General features: G+C 38.8%; 1 long non-coding RNA gene across 2 annotated transcripts in view; it reads left to right on the forward strand.

The window, feature by feature from the left end:
• Window positions 1-15461, forward strand: part of LOC101681910 — a 48027-nt gene extending 32566 nt beyond the window's left edge. For both annotated transcript variants that reach the window (XR_001179747.2, XR_001179748.2), the window contains exons 2-5: window positions 9425-9522; window positions 11483-11646; window positions 13620-13729; window positions 13961-15461. This is a non-coding gene — a long non-coding RNA (uncharacterized LOC101681910). The remainder of the gene's footprint in view (window positions 1-9424; window positions 9523-11482; window positions 11647-13619; window positions 13730-13960) is intronic.
• Window positions 15462-16438: the final 977 nt, after the last annotated feature.

Genomic DNA, 16438 nt, shown 5'->3' on the forward strand with positions numbered 1-16438 from the left:
TGCCTCCTTTAGTTATATTCTGCACTTATCAGGAGTTTTTGGGTTTGTTTCCAAATCTTTAAAGATGTTCACACTTTTTATTGTATTTGTACACTTTGATTAAACTGTAGAAAAGTAAAATAAAACCAAACTGAACACTTATGAAAGAATTCATGAAGGCAAGTCACTTAGAAATTGTTGATTAAAAAAAATTGTTGTTGATTTAGATGTGTATAAGATAACACTTAAAGTCTGGGAAATTTACAAAAACTTATCAACTTTTCTGAACTCTTAATTTAACAAGAGTTTCCAATTTCTTATGGTACTTAAAAAGTTTAAAAAAGGTATGGTAAAGAATGCATTTTGGGTGTGGTTTCTGGAAAAAAGAAGTGTAACTCCAATTAACTGATCTATTTTCAGGAATTGTCTCTTCTCACCCCCCCTTTTAAAGACAAGTGCATATATGTATAATTTTTTAAAAGATTGTATTTTTACTTTAATCTGTTTTTCAAGAAATTAGTAGTTCAAATAGGAGAGAGGTTTTCAGTGTATTTTTCACATATCTGTTATATTCAGAAGGAGACATTTTCTTCTCATGATATTTTCTAACTATTACTTTTTGTGTTCACTCACGACTTTGGCAAGAAAGTGTGGAACAAATTGGTCAGAGACATGCAGAATCCAAATCTTTAACCTCCTAATGTGTTTCATTCCCTGGAAGCAGATAATCTATATCTTGGAACCAAGGACTCATGAAGAAAACAAAACCACTGGTTTTGGCCACTTGTGCAGGGTCATAGACAGCAACAGAGGTGAGGGAAGAATGAAACAAACACAAAAACAAAAAACAAAAACAGGCAAATGGTTGGCTTGTGGTCCCTGAGCATTTAGAAGGGAATTTGGCAATTTCAAGAAGTCAACATGGGGCCACTGCAGGCAAGTGGCCTTTAAGCTGGCCTCACTCCCTTCTGTAAAAGATCAGGAAGATCTTAGTGAGTCATTACTGCACATCAGGCCCTGTCCTAAGTGCTTAACTTGGATTTTCTTGTTAAACCTGATGACATTGCTATGAAATAGGAACTATTTTTGTCTTTAATTCAGCAATGATTAAATTGCGCTACAGAGTTTAAGCATCTCGCCTAAATCGCTCCATTAGAGGAAGAGAAGCCAAGGATTTGAATCTACATTTCATCAGTAGATTCAGAAGGAATTTGAAGATATTTCAAGATATTTTTTGCAGAAAATACGAAAAAATGTGGGCTGGATGATAATCTGATAATTTGGATGAAAGACCAGATTAATGAACAAATTTTAAAGTGCCTGGTTCTTGGGGAACCTGGGTGGCTCAGTGGGTTAAGCCGCTGCCTTCGGCTCAGGTCGTGATCTCAGGGTCCTGGGATCGAGTCCTGCATCGGGCTCTCTGCTCAGCAGGGAGCCTGCTTCCCTCTCTCTCTCTCTGCCTGCCTCTCCGACTACTTGTGATTTCTCTCTGTCAAATAAATAAATAAAATCTTAAAAAAAAAAGTGCCTGGTTCTTGCTTTTTTACTCTCTGAGTCTGACTATTTTAGGTACCGCATGTAAGATGAATTACACAGTATTTGTCCTGCTGTGACTGGCTTATTTCACCCACTATTTTATTCTCCAGGTTTATCTGTGTTGTTTTACCTGGCAAGATTTTGGCTGAATAATTTTCCATTGTGTGTATATACCATATTTTATGTATCCGTTCATCCCTCAATGAACACTAAAGTTGTCTCCCTATTTTGGCTATTGTCAATAATGCTGCAAGGAATATGCGAGTACAGATATCTCTTTGAGATCCTGATTTCAGTTCTTTTAGGTGTATACCCAGAAATGGAATTGTGGGACCATATGGTATTCCTGTTTTTAATCTTTTGAGGAACCTCTATACTGTTTCTCATAGCAGCCATGTCACTTTACATTCCTATTCACAGTGTGCAAAGGGTCCAATTTCTCCACATCTGCATCAAAACTTGTTACCTTTTAATTTTTTGATAATAGCTAACCTAATAGGTGTGAGATGATCTGTTATTGTGGTTTGGATTTGCATTTTCCTAATAAGTGATGTTGAACATCTTTTCATTATCTGTGGGAAAATGTCTTCTTTGGAAAAATACAGTCCTTTGACTATTTTGTATTTGAGCTATATGTGTTCTGCTATTCAGTTGTAGGAGTTCCTTATAGATTTTGGATAATAATCCCTTGTTGGATATATGGTTTACAAATATTTTCTCCCATTCCATATGTTGCCTTTTCATCCTGTTGATTGTTTCCTTAGCTGTGTGGAAGCTTTTTAGCTTGATGTTGTCCTACTTGTTTATTTTTAATTGTTCTGCCTATGCTTTTGGTGTTGTATCCAAGAAATCATTGCCAAGGCCAATGTGAATAAGTTTTTTCCTGTATTTTCTCCTAAGAGTTATACAGTCTCAGGTCTTGTGTTTAAGTCTTTAGTCCATTTTGAGGTGATTTTGAAAATGGTTTAAGGTAAGGGATCAATTTCCCTCGTTAGCATGTGTATATCCAGTTTTCTAAAACCATTTGTTGGTATATCCTTGAAATGGAAAGCTACTCAACAATATAAAAGAATAAACTACTGATATAAGCAACAAAATCGATGGATATTAAAACCAGTGTATTCAGTGAAAGAAGTAAGATAGCAGGCACAGATGAATATATGTGGTATGATTCAACTTTTAAGAAAATCTAGAAATGGTAAATATAGAGCAGTAGAATACAGATGACTTGTTGCTGGAGTTGAGGGTGGGGCAGGTGATTGCAAAAGGCACAGAGACCATTATGGTATGATGGGAGTTTTCTGTATCATGGTGTGTAGTGGGTACATGGCATATACATTTATTTGTCAGTATTCATCAAAATGGGCACTTAAAATTGGTGAATTCTGCCATATGTAAATTATGATTCATTAAATCGGTTTAAAGATGAAAAAGACTCATTCATAGAATTAATCTTCATACTCCAGGCTTAATCCACTGATAAGGTGAAAACCTCTAGCAAAATGTCACAAGGTCACACTACTCTTATCCTCCTATCTGGTATAACAACTTTCCCTCTTTATTAGTATTGGCTTTGATGTTAGTCAAACATAAATATATTTTCATTAGAAAATATTTTGTAGGCAATGTCAGAGAAAACACCAAGATTCTTTTTCTTTTCTTTCTTTTATTTTTAAAGATGTTGTTTATTTATTTGACAGAGAGAGAGAGAGAGATCACAAGTAGTCAGAGTGGCAGGCAGAGAGGGGAGGGGGAAGCACACTCCCTGTTGAGCAGAGAGCTCGATGTGGGGCTCGATCTCAGAACCCTGAGATCATGACCTGAGCTGAAGGCAAAGGCTTAACCATTGAGCCACCCAGGCACCCCAACATCAAGATTCTTCACTTCTTTTCTGGTTCCATTTACATCCATCATTCCCCAACGCAAGTGGAATAGAGCTCTCTCTATATTGTTCATGCTTTTTTATATAATAATGTACCTTGGAGCCTCTTAGTCCAAGTCATGAGTCTTGGAACTCCTTCTACATCAGTTCATAGGAGTCTGTCTCATTCTTCTTAAGGACTTCCATGTATTCTAATCTGCAGAGAGGCAGAAAAGTGTGGTTGTGAAAAGTATATAGGTTAGAGCCTCACTTTGAGTCCCAGCTTTCCCACAGACTAATCATACAACTGTGACAAATAATTTAACCTCTCTGTGCCTCAAGGACCTCATCTGTGAAATGAGGATGTCAACAATACCTACCTGTGAGAAAATATTGCAAGGAAAGCCCTAGAACAATGTCTGGCATCTGTCCAAGTATATATTATTAGTATTTATTATGAATGTGTAAACATTTATTTAACAACCCCCTTATGCTGTTTCCTAATACTTGCTGTTGTAGATAATACTGCAGTGAACACCCTTGTATATATGATTTTGCAGGTATGTCAGTAGTTTTCTAGGACAGATTCCTAGAAATGAAATTGTTGGAGCAAAAGCCTTAGCCTTTGGCAGCTACAACTAAAATACCTTCCAAAAGTCTTTACCTAGTTGTAATTCTACCAACAGTGTCAAAGATATACATATCTGAATCTGCTCTGAAAATGTAAATCTTTTTCTCCTCTCTCTGATGGATAAGAAGTGGGATCTTACTATGGCTTTGATTTGATGGGTTTAACACTTTCATCATCAAGGTAGATGAAGACACAGGTGGCATCAGATCAAATTTACCATTGGAAACCTGGACCAAAGGTTCAACATGTTGGCTAAAGCAGAACAAAACAAAACGACATTTAGTGGGGCTTGGCATAAAATCTCTTATGTAGGTTTCAGTGTTCAGGAGGACAAATTTGAGAAGGCATTGCAACTGAATAACAGTGGGTTCCAGGCGCAGCAAAATTGGATTCAGTTTCCTAAATTAGCTTACATAAAATGGGATGTTCAAGATAAGGGAAGTTTTGGGTCACTCTGTGAGTTTTGAAAAGAGGTGAGATCCCTTTTATTGAAGTTATTGAGCAAAGCTGGACATATTTTTGGACATATCATGCAAAAATGTGTCCCATTAAAATGAAAATCTAAATTGGTTCTAGATTGGGGGAAATGATTGGATGAAAACACTTAGAAATTCTATGATTATCCATGTATGGTCTCCAAGGTTCAGGAGGAACAGAAAGGCAGAAGTTTGGGGTCAAGGAAAACAATTTTTTTTCATTGTAGGAAAAAAATAATTCTTTTTAAAAAAAATTATTTATTTGAGAGAGATTGAGAGTGAGAGAGAGTTATCATGAGCAGGGTGAAGGGCAGAGGGAGAAGCAGACCCTCCACTGAGCAGGGATCCTGATGTAGGGCTTGATGCCGAGACTATAGGATCATGACCTGAGCCAAAGCCAGTCACGGCAGCCACTTAAACAATTGAGCCACCCAGGTGCCCAGAGTAATAATAATTCTAATGGTTAATAAATCCTTCTCCCCCTCCTCCCCCTCCTTCTCCTTTCTCCTCCAGGAGAAAGTGGGGGGAAGGGTGGAGGGAGTAGAAAAGGGAGGAAGGGTGGAGGGAGTAGAAGAGGGAGAACATCTCAATCTCCTCATTCAGCATAAAGCCTGACAGGGGGATCCATCCTTGATACCATGACCTGAGCCAAAATCAAGAGTCAGCACTTAACTGACTGAGTTCCCCAGGTGTCCCTAGAATAATTCTTAAAAAAAAAAAAAAAAAAAAAAGCAAGCACAGAGGCTATTTTAGGACAGTGAAACCACTCTGTATGACACTATAATAAACAGATACATGTCATTATAAATTCATCCAAATCCACGGAACGTACAACACCAAGAGTGAACTCTAATGTAAATTATGGACTTTGAGTGATAATGATGGTGGGGGATGTTGTTAGTGGGACAGGTGATCGTCAGGGAGGCTTTGCATGTGTGGGGGGCAAGGGTTATATGGGGAATCTATACTTTCCTTTCAGTTTTCCTATATATGTAAAACTGCTCTGGAAAGTAGTCTTAAAAAATGTAGAAGTATATTTACACATAGTAAAATTGCATATATTAGTGCATATTTTGTGAGCTTTGGCAAATGGGTAAGCATGTAACCATCACTGCAATCAATCTACAGAACTGCCACACTGCCCCCATCCCCCACATCTTCTTGCTCCTCCCTTTGTAGACAATGCCTTCCTCCACACCAACCCCTGGCAACAACTGATTTTCTTTTTCCCCATACTTTAACCTTTTTCTAAAGGGAAAATGAAAACAGAAATGGAATTATGCAATATGGTCTCTTGAATCCAGCTTTTTTTTTTTCACTCAGTGTGAAGATGCTTATTATTGACCAAGCAATTGCATGAATCAATCATTTTTTTGTCACTGCTGAGTAGCATCCTATAGTATAGATGGACCCCACAGGTTGTTTATCCATTCATTCACTGAAGGACATTTGGGATGTTTACAGGTTTTGGCAACTATGAATAAAGCTGCCATAAACATTGGCTGCTATAAACATTGGTAAAGACATGTCTTTATTTCATTAGGCTAAATCAGCATAGAGGCATTCCTGCATTCCATGGTAAATATGTATACCCAACTTTAGTTAATCATACTTTGAGTATTATCCTGATTTTATTTGTTTGTATTATCCTGATTTGTTCTGTGATTGTGGATCAGAAGTCGTTCTAGGTCTAATGTTTTCACACATATCCACTTTCCTTTGTCTTCCAAAGCAAGTGGTGAGAGGCTCAGGCCTATCACACAGTTTTTAGTTTTTTTAAAGACAAAATTGTTTTATAAAGACAGGTAGCAAGTGTGTAGGAATTTCCTTGGTGATACTTATGCAGAAGAATTATAAGGAAGCAACCTTGCTTCTTATAAAGTTACAATAAAAACATGCATATCCATTGTAAAATTTCCATCTAAGAAGGATTTTCTTGTTCTTTCATGCTTAGCTTTCATTCTTTTGCAGGGAGTCCTGGAGTAACTTGACATATATCAAGCACCAAGTTTCAAAGAGAACCAGGACATTGTCATGAAGGCTTCTGACAAGAATAGAAAACTAGCACTAAAGGAGATGAAATAAACACTAGTATGGGATAACAATTTGTGGGCAACCTTCTAGAGAGTTACCAATATTTTTTATTGTATCCCATTATTCATTCAGTCAGTCTGGATCATATCCATGTATAGGATGGCCATGAATTTCTTTTGTTCACGTAGCTACTTAGATTTATTGTTTTGAAACAAAATCTATTTCTCTATAAAATAAGCAAGGACATGGGGGCAACCAACTCTTTTCAGAAAAGGAGTGTTTTTCATTTTTATAGACATCTTAGGAAAATCAGATCCCAAATAATACACAGGACTCTTGAGTTTATCTGGCAAAAAAGGAAATCTGTTACCTATATGAGTAGGTTCATAAAGTTACAGCACTGATTGAACACAGATCAAAAACTTTCACTTGGGAAAAAACCTCTTACATTTGGCTTTGAAGAACAGGGATTCAAATCAAATTAATCAAATTAGCAAACCATTATAATTTTTCCACCTTTAAAATAAAGATTAAAGGAATACATTTAAAAATAGCATAGCTTTTAGTTAAGAATGGTGTAATTTTGTTTACATCAAAAATAATTAATCTTTAGGGCATAAGGATAATGTGCCACAATATTTCTAATAACCATATGAAGTGAAATAATTAAAGGTATTGTAATTACTAAACTAACCCTATCTACTTAAGGAAAGAACATCATTCAGTGCTTTTAACTGTGAGCTAGGGGCCTTCAAATTAACCATAAGAAAGTATGAAGACTGGAATGAAATATTTCTCTACCTCTTCAGTGTACTTATTGCTGGTATTAGATTTTTAATAACCAGCAATTTATGAAATCTAATTTCTCGTAGTAATGCAGAAAAATAATATAGAGGCAAGAGAACTTTTCTAATTGGTCTCAAATATTTAGCAATTATTTCAAAATATTCAAGTGATGAAATAAAAATGCTTTGTATTGTAACCTTTTACTTAGGAATGACGGTTTCTTAATTCAGTCTTTGGCTGATTTCCAAAGTGAAACGGCAGAGCTGTATGAGAGACAATTAGTCATTAATCAAGCCTCATCCCAGTGCCAGGAAAGTAAACTTACCAGGAGCATCTCTCAGTGCCCCTATTAAATTACTAAAACTCGTCTTGCTTTTTTGGATTAGTAAAGTGATACATTGTTGATTCTGGAAGTTGGTAACTTAAGATGGTTTCTCTGCATAGTATTCAGCAAACCATAAGATGGTTTTTTGATAATTTCAAGTTTCATCAAAATATAGATTATTATCCTGTGTAAGTCCCCTGTAATCTTAGCAGAGTCTGTATAAACCATGGCTCCAGGGGCTGGTTTCTCAGAAATGTAGGGCATTCAGGATCACCTAACAGAGGAATGAGTTCTTGATGACTCTTTGCAAGTGAACAAGCAGTTTACAATTTCACTTTTAAAAAAGAAAACAAACAAGGATGTAGTTTTGAAATGCAAACATGTTTTTTTACTTAGACATTGTATGATTTCAGGTTCTGTAAGAAACATCTATTAAAGCCCAGACAGTTATTGTATGTCTTGAGGATGCAGAAAAAGAGAGGTCTCCCTGACCTGTGTATGTCTGGCTAAGATAGACCTTTGAGAAGGAGGGATCAGCTACAGGGGGATGCCTATTTTTACTATTTAGTTTGAAGTTCCTGGATCAAAGTATGCTTTTGAATGATTGATTATTTCTTTTTCAAATATTTCTGTTGTGCACACACACACACACACACACACACACAATCTGTATAGTGGCTTCTTGAGGAGTCTGTGGCAATCCCTCCTAGCTGGGACACCAGATGGCCTCCCAATGTGGTTGCAACAAGCAGTATCAGCATCTGCTGAAATTTGTTAGAAATGCAAATTATTGGGCCCTGCCCAGATTTGTTCAATCCCAGACTCTGGGGATAGGGCCAGCAGTCTGTGTTTTAAGGACCCCTGAGAATTCTGAGGCACAGTCAAGGGTGAAAATTACTGACCTTGATAATGTTGCTTTTATGAAGGAACAAATTTAGCTTAGAATTTTATTTTTATTTTTTATTTTTTTATTTTTTAAAATTCTTGAAAGGAGACTCCACTTTGGACAGCCTGGTAAGAAGCTGGATGTGGCAGGGGATTAATACCTCCAAGGCAGCCCTCACTCAGGATCTCCCAGGAGTTGAGACTTTTAAATATTCCAGCTCTTGCCTTTTGGGTAGGATAATTCCAAGAGTGAGTTTTGCAGAGTGGCTTTTGTGGGATTGACCTCCAATTGTTAACCTTGATAGCCAGCTTTGCAAGTAGCTTCTCATTCCCTGGATCACTCTTGCTTTCTCTGTAGGGGTTCCCTGCAACCCCAAAGAAACTACATTCAAGTTCTTGCCTTTGGATGCTTCTGGGAGGCTCCAAACCAGGACACTCACATATTGTAAATGCTCAATAAAAATGGATTGGGGAGGCTGAATTTCCCCTTCATTCCAACCTGGGTTAAGAGACCATCACTCCATTTGTGATACTCCTGAACAGAATCAAAAAATATACCTAGGAATGTAGGGGCCAATGTTAAGAAAATGGGCCCAGAGCCAAGTTCCGGTGATAGAATCCAGCTTTCCCTCTCACTGGCTGGGTGATGTCGGGATCATCTCCTAGCCTCTCTGTATCTGTTTCCTTGTTTGTAAAACAAGCATAATTACTGCACATACCTCAGAAGGTTGCCAGGAGGATTTAATGAGTTCAACATGCAACAAGTGGTTAGAATAGTGTCTGGCATGTGGTAAGTGTTTAACAAATGTTATCTATTATTTTAATATTGTTGTTGTTTTCTTAATTTGTTGTCTTTTCTTGACAAGTGATTTCAGCACTACTTCAATTCTATTAATTCCTTTTCTCCCAAGAATTCTCCAAGGTTCCTTTGTGGTCCTCCAACCTGTTTATCCTGCTTGTTTTTCTGTCAAGTCATGAGGTTTCAAACAGCACGAAACACGAATACAATGTAAGTACTGATCCTGCATTTAATAGTAAACATTTGGCAATGAAGAGCTTTATGCAGGTTTATCCTACTGGGTCTTCTCAACAACTGTAGGACATTGGTAACATTAATTCTTCTTTATCTTACCATTGGGAAAATTAAGACTTGAAGAGGCCAGGTCACTTTTCTAGTGCTACTGAGCTATTAAGTGGCAAAGAAGGAATTGTAACTCTTGACAATAGACTTTCCTCTGCCCCTCAGCCCTAAGACTCAACACACAGGACTACTCTATGTTACCTTGTTACCTTTGTATGAATGGTTCTCTTACTTTCTTGGGCATTAGAATTCTGGGGATGGATGGCTAAAATACAGATTACCAGGCCCAGCACCTAGCATGTCTTAAGTCAGGAGATCTGGGGGGCATTTGTAACAATTCCAAGCGATGCTGATGTTGTTAACCAGGGAACCAGGCTTTAGAAAGCACTGTTCTGTATCCTAGCCCTGTTAGAACATTTGAATAAAATAAATGAGATAAAAATGATTTGGGAATACAACCTCACTCTCTTGATATATTTGGCACATGTGATGCAAATACTTATACTTCCTTTGGCAATCTTTATTTATTTATTTTTGGCACACTTTTAGAAATGACACATAATTAAAATTCATTTCTCTCTTACGTAAAAGAGATCCAAAAGTAGGTCATGAAGGGTTGGCATGTGCCCTCAGGGTTAGGGACTAGGTTTCTTTACACAGAATCTTGTTGTTACTTATACAGTAGCAACACAGTTGCTCCACACACAGTTACTTCACCATCTTCAGAATGCAGCTGCTATGACATGGCGTGAGATGGCTGCTGGGACACTAGCCATCACATCTGCATTCCAACTGACAGAACGGAGGAAAAGTTGGGGAATGGCACACTTCTTACATTAAATCAAAAACTTTTTTTTTTTTTTTACCTTTATGGTAAAAAAACACAAAACTATCTTTACCATTTTAACATATACATTTCAGTGGTGTTAAATATAGTTACATTGTTGTGATCTCAAGAATTTTTCTATCTTCTCCTTTGTCAAACTATACAAAAATTACCCAAAAAAAAAAAAAAAAAGGTACTAAAGCATACTTTTAACAGCTACAAAGCCAATGGCACTGTGAGGGTAAGTTCTGTATGCTCACAGAAAAAGCCCGTCATCTTTTGGCTTCTCTCTCCTTATTGGCTGGCTCTAAATAAATCATGCAGGTGCCCCACAAATGGCTTTTTGGAAATGTTGAGTCATAATGATAATGAAAAAAATGATGTAGGGGAAAAGCCCCTCTCTTAAAGCTTAACTTACTTAGATGTCCGTGGCATTTCTTGGATCATTTAAATCTCCAAATGAAATTTTAAGAAATATATAGCATTGGGATCTAGGGCCCCCCCTCAAAAAAAAACAAAAAACAAAAAACAAAAAAAAAAACACTAAAATTTTCTGTTTCAGCAGTGGAACCTTATATCAATACATTGTATATATAACCAACATATAAAATGTTGCAGAGGCAACATTGCTGAGGTTGAAGTGGGGGGCACGGAATAAAGGAGGCCTAGAACCCCAGGAAAGGACCTCTAAGAGAAGGTTAAATTATGGGGTTCTAGGCCTCCCCTACAAGAACAGCAAAACGTCCTAATCCCTGTGACTTTTAAGTGTTTATACTATTATTTACAAGCCTTGATTCAAAAACTTTTAATCATTCCTCAATTCACATGTATCTTGCCTTATTTTTTAGTACTAATTGCAATCCTAGGGCTCTATACAAATAAGGCAATGTAATGTAATAGAAAAAACTTTGGTTTGGGTGTGAAGAGACTTTTCGGCTAACCCTGGTTCTTCCATGAGCTGGCTTTGTTACTTGGGAAAGTTAATCTCTCCTTTGTGGTAAAAGGGACTGAACTAACTCATCTCTCTCCTCTTTCTTTTTTTTTTCTTTTTCTTCTTTTAAGGTCTAACCTTCTCTGGCTCTCCTTCATGCCTGGATATAATGACCTTACTACTGATGGAAAGATTATCTTGGGAAATGTTGGCCCAAACTAAACCCTTTCTCCAAACATCTGGTCTAATTTCCTTCTGCTGGGCAAACAGACACCCTGGCTGAGTTCCAGCGCAGGTAATTACATTCTGCCCACCACGATTTTCCTTGCATTGTCAATTGGCTACACTATTCTTCTGTATTTCTCCTCAGGAACTTGTCTCTTGATTTTGTTGTCTGCTGTTTCATAGGCCAGTATTCAAACTGTGGCTTCCTTTGGGGAATCTTGTGTTTTTGGAAATGTAATTCTGGCACTACCACTACCATGGGGCACAGACATTTTGGTCTTGCTAGGTGTTTTTGAAGAGTGTGGCTCAAAAACAAATGGTGTCTCTCTTATGAGTCTACTTTTAGTAGCGATGTCTTTGAGACTTGCCTAAAAAGTTTCCAACTAGAAAGTACACTGACAACAATGGCTTATGTTGATCTAAAAAGTTTCTAATAACAAATCACACTGATACTCATAGCTAAAACTAATAGTACTAGTAATAAACATAATAACAATAGTGGCTTACAATGTATCAGATACACTTTTAGGGGCTGCCCATGTACCCACTCCCTTACCATTGTTTTTCTCACCTTGAAGATGACAAAAATGAGGTATGGAGTGGCTGTCTCTTGCGTAAAATTTGTGTGATTCTTTCAAATGTCTCATGAGAGTTTGGACAGGTCAGTTAGGTGGCATCCATAAACTAACCCACTAAAAAAGAGTGAGGTAGATCCACATGCCATAGTATGGCAAACTCTCCAAGGTGGATAATTAAGTGAAAAGAGTGAGATGTAGGGGCCCCTGGATGGCTCAGTCATTAAGCGTCTGCCTTCGGCTCAGGTCATGATCCCAGGGTTCTGGGATCGAACCCCACATCGCGCTCCGTGCTTAGTGGGAAGCCTGTTTCTCCCTCTCCTACTCCCCCTGTTTGTGTTCCCTCTCTCACTGTGTCTCTCTCTGTCAAATAAATAAAATCTAAAAAAAAAAAGAGTAAGATGTAGGAGAGTATGGATGTTATACTTTTTAAAAATTATTTTAAATTTTTATTTATTATTGTACTTTTTATTTTTATAAATCATGTATAGAGCTATGTATATTTTGCTGCTTTATGCATTTCTTTTCTAATCTAGAGGGAAACCGAAGTTAGTGTTAGCAGTGGTTAACTTTATGGTGAGGGTTGATTTTATTTTAAATTATTTTTACCTTCTGAAATGTCTGAAGTTTTCACAATGTGCATAGAGCATGTTACTTAAAAATTTTTTAAATTGTCAGCAAGGGCTTTCTATATGGTGAGATTATGAATAACCTTTGCTTCCTCTTCTCTATGTCCGTATTTCAGAAACATAGTAAATATTATTTATTTTGTAGGAGATTTCTATTAATAAAGGGCAACTTTACCTAATATCTGCCAGGAGTCAGAAAACTTCATTCTTTTGGGCTTTTGGGCTGGCTGGAGGTGGTGGGGGTAAATCTGGGCTGGCTGGGAGTGGTGGGGTTGAATCTGGGCTGGCGGCGGTTGGTGAGGTTGGTGGCTAAATCTGGGCCATAGTGGTTGGGGTGGGGGTGGATTCTGAGGCCCTCAAAGTCCTAAGCAGGCAAGGGCATGGGTCAGACATTGGTCTTTCATTCTGTCCCATGTAAACAACAGCCCTTCTTTAAGGCTTCTAATTCATTTTTAAAAAATATTTAATTTATTTATTTATTTGTCAGAGAGAGAGAATGAGTGAGAGAACTCACAACTAAGAGGAGAGACAGGGAGAGGGAGAAGCAGGCTCCCCTCTGAGCAAGAATCCCAATGCGGGGCTCCATCCCAGGACCCTAGGATCATGACCCGAGCCGAAGGCAGATGCTTAACTGACTGAGCCACCCAGGTGTCCTCTAATACATTTTTCTTTAAAGGAAATATATTGAAATATTTAGGTCAAGTTCACAACTGAAAGAAGAACTCTGAGAGATCTGAGCATTGTCTTAACGTGGGTCCCCTCCCCGCACGTACCCCTGGTGGATCTGGTTTAGTACAAAAGGGCGTTGAGAGCAGGCCCCTGGACTTGTTCTTCTCCAGGCCCATGCCTTTGGTCTAGAACTGTTTCAGATTCAGCTACTGATGTGTCCGTGAAGGAAAAGGCCCCGGAAAACAACCACTCTGCTTCATGGGAATTGCCAGTTGTAAATGTGAGTACACACACAGCAGTTGGTTATCTCTTTGGGGGTTAAGTTACCCCATTCAACATGGGCTTGTGCAGACAATGGGTGGGGGCCAGTGACACCAGAGTAATCCTTTTACGTGTCCTATCTAAAGTGACATTGGAATGAAGGGGCACTTTCAGAGGGTATCAGTTTCCTAGGTAAGTCCTACAAACAAGGCGGCAGATGCTTAGCTTTGTAATTGTGCTTCCACTCTAGGCCTAGGGAAGCCAGCCCTACTTGTCACTCCCGAAAGCAGATGAAAGCCTTGCTGTGAGTCTGGTGGAATTCCATTGTCGCTGTGTTTACTCACGGTCGCCCAGCACCTCCACCCCTATATGGTCTACAAGTGGACTGGTTTTCTTGCAGAGCACCATATCCTGAAAGCATAAACAGCGATTAAAACTTACTATAAAAAGTGCTGGAAAGGCAGACGGGTTTTCTGTCTATCTCGGTGCATCTGTTCATCTCCCACATGCCAACACCTTGGGGTCACCCAATACTCCGTCTTGTCATTTTTCTCTCAAAGAAGCCACACCTTCCATTTTTCACTGCAAGGAGCTGTGGTGACAGATGCTTAAGAATTCTATTTTCTTTTTAAAAGGACTTAGATTACAGCACGTCCTGGATGAGAAAGGTGATGTGAAGAGCAGATGGGGTGGGAGCAGGAAAGCCATGTTCAGATTCTACTGCATCCTCGGCATCCACGGCTCTGCCCAACCAGAGGCTGAACTCTGTCCTGGGCACAAGATACACCTGTGTCTCTCTGCTGGGGGACATTAGCTCTGCTGTTTAACCTGGTTTCTCATTTTTACCAATGCTTTCAAGTCAGTGGAAACTTCCACGAATGTAGGTGGTTCTTTCTCTTTCAACCAATATGTGTTTACTGACCGCTTATAATCTCAAAGGTTGAGGTGCTGGAACAGACAGGGATACATGCCCACGGCTTTGAGGGCCAGAGATCATCTCACTAATGGGACTTTTCATCCTTGTCTCAAGCTGAATGAACCTAATCATGTCCGCCTCCTGATGCAGACCTTTATATTCTATATAAGCTCAAACCATTCAGCAGGATTCTGGTCCCCACATTTCCTTTCAAACTGTGTGATCCTCCTTTTCCTCTGTTCTCTGTTCTGCTCATCAAATATAAAAGGCACAGGCATATCCTGCCTTGGCCTGTGTGGTGTCCCTTTTTTGGACTGCCTCTATTTCTGCTTTATTGACCTCACCTCTGTTCATTGAAAACCTAGCTCAGATGCCATCTTGTCCAGGTAGCCTTACCCCAGTCCTTCAGGAAACATTAATTGCCTTTCTCCTTAGAGTAGATTATTATCAGTGATACTATTTGTTTGTGTGCTTAACTCCCCAAAATGTTTCTTGAGGATTTCAGGAAAACACATTTTGCTCATCTCCATGTCTTTATTTCCTAGGAGTGTACTGGGCAATCAAGATGTGTTTGTTGAAGTCAGACATAGAAGATTGTCAGCATTTCTCATGCAAAGAATTAGGAAGAGAATAAAATAAAATAATGCTAGGACACCTTGGAACAAGAAGAGTTTCCCTTTGGTATATCTGGGTCATGCACAGGAATTCCCTATGGTTATTGCCTGATGTGGTGCCTCATTCTCTAGCAGGCAAACCCTGGGAAACTCCTTTTGAGGACTCTTCTATTGGTATTCCTATCAGTTTCCTTTTTTATTTTTTTTGAAAATGGAGATTAGTGGGCTTAAAATTTTTTTCTGATTAAAAACATATACATACTCATTATTAAAAATTCAAATGATCAAGAAAAGTAAAAGATAAACAAAACCCCAAACCCAAAAAGTAAGAAGCACTCTGAATCCCACCACACAGAGATAATACAGTTACTCTTTTGGTAAAAATCCTTCGATCTCTTTCTCTCTCTCTCTGTATGCGCACACACACATAACAAACATGCTCAGTTTTATGTACTTATTTTCAAAACATATTAAACTTTACATAAGTAAGTCATACCATATCTGCTTTTATGCAACATTTTTTGTCTCTCAGTGTATTAGATGTTTTCATGTCAGTTCACATGACTTGGCATCATCTGTTTCTGTAGAGATCCCGTTGAATGGATGTCTCACAATGTTTTCCAAATGTCTGCTGAGGGATCTGGCATCTACTTCCTGACTTTTACTACTGCCAGTTTCCACCACGATAGACAACCTTATTCAGTGGAGTCACATGCCATGGCGGGGGGGGGGGGGGGGCGTGGTTCAGGAAAGGCAATGTGAAGGTAACTTTTGTAAATTTTTCAGGGAGTCGAAATCCCCACCAAAAATTAGATTGGTTCCACAGTGGAGAAAAAAGTGGCCTCTGCAATTAGTCAGTACCCCATCCGTTCTCCTGCATCCTGTGAGGTGGTGGTTCACCAGTTTCATAACCATCCAATCAGACGGCTATTCACAAGGTTATTCAGCAGGTGCTCAAACAAGCACATGGTGAAGGAGCTGGCTAGCATTTGGTTTCAGACCAGGTGTTGTGTGAAAGTTGAGAAACACATTTCCTGTTAAACACGGGGCCTCAGCCCAGTACAGGGAGCTGTTCCCGTTCATCTGAGGGCTTTTGAGGTGATGAGGACCGTGGACAAAAGAGCAGGTCCTGTCTTTCTCCTGACACATGCCTGCTGTGGAGGGGCCAGGCAGAGGGCAAGAACTGCCAGGGACTCAA

The sequence above is a fragment of the Mustela putorius genome, unplaced genomic scaffold (genome assembly GCF_011764305.1).
Source record: "Mustela putorius furo isolate JIRA1106 unplaced genomic scaffold, ASM1176430v1.1 tig00000253_pilon_pilon_pilon, whole genome shotgun sequence".
NCBI lineage: Eukaryota > Metazoa > Chordata > Mammalia > Carnivora > Mustelidae > Mustela > Mustela putorius.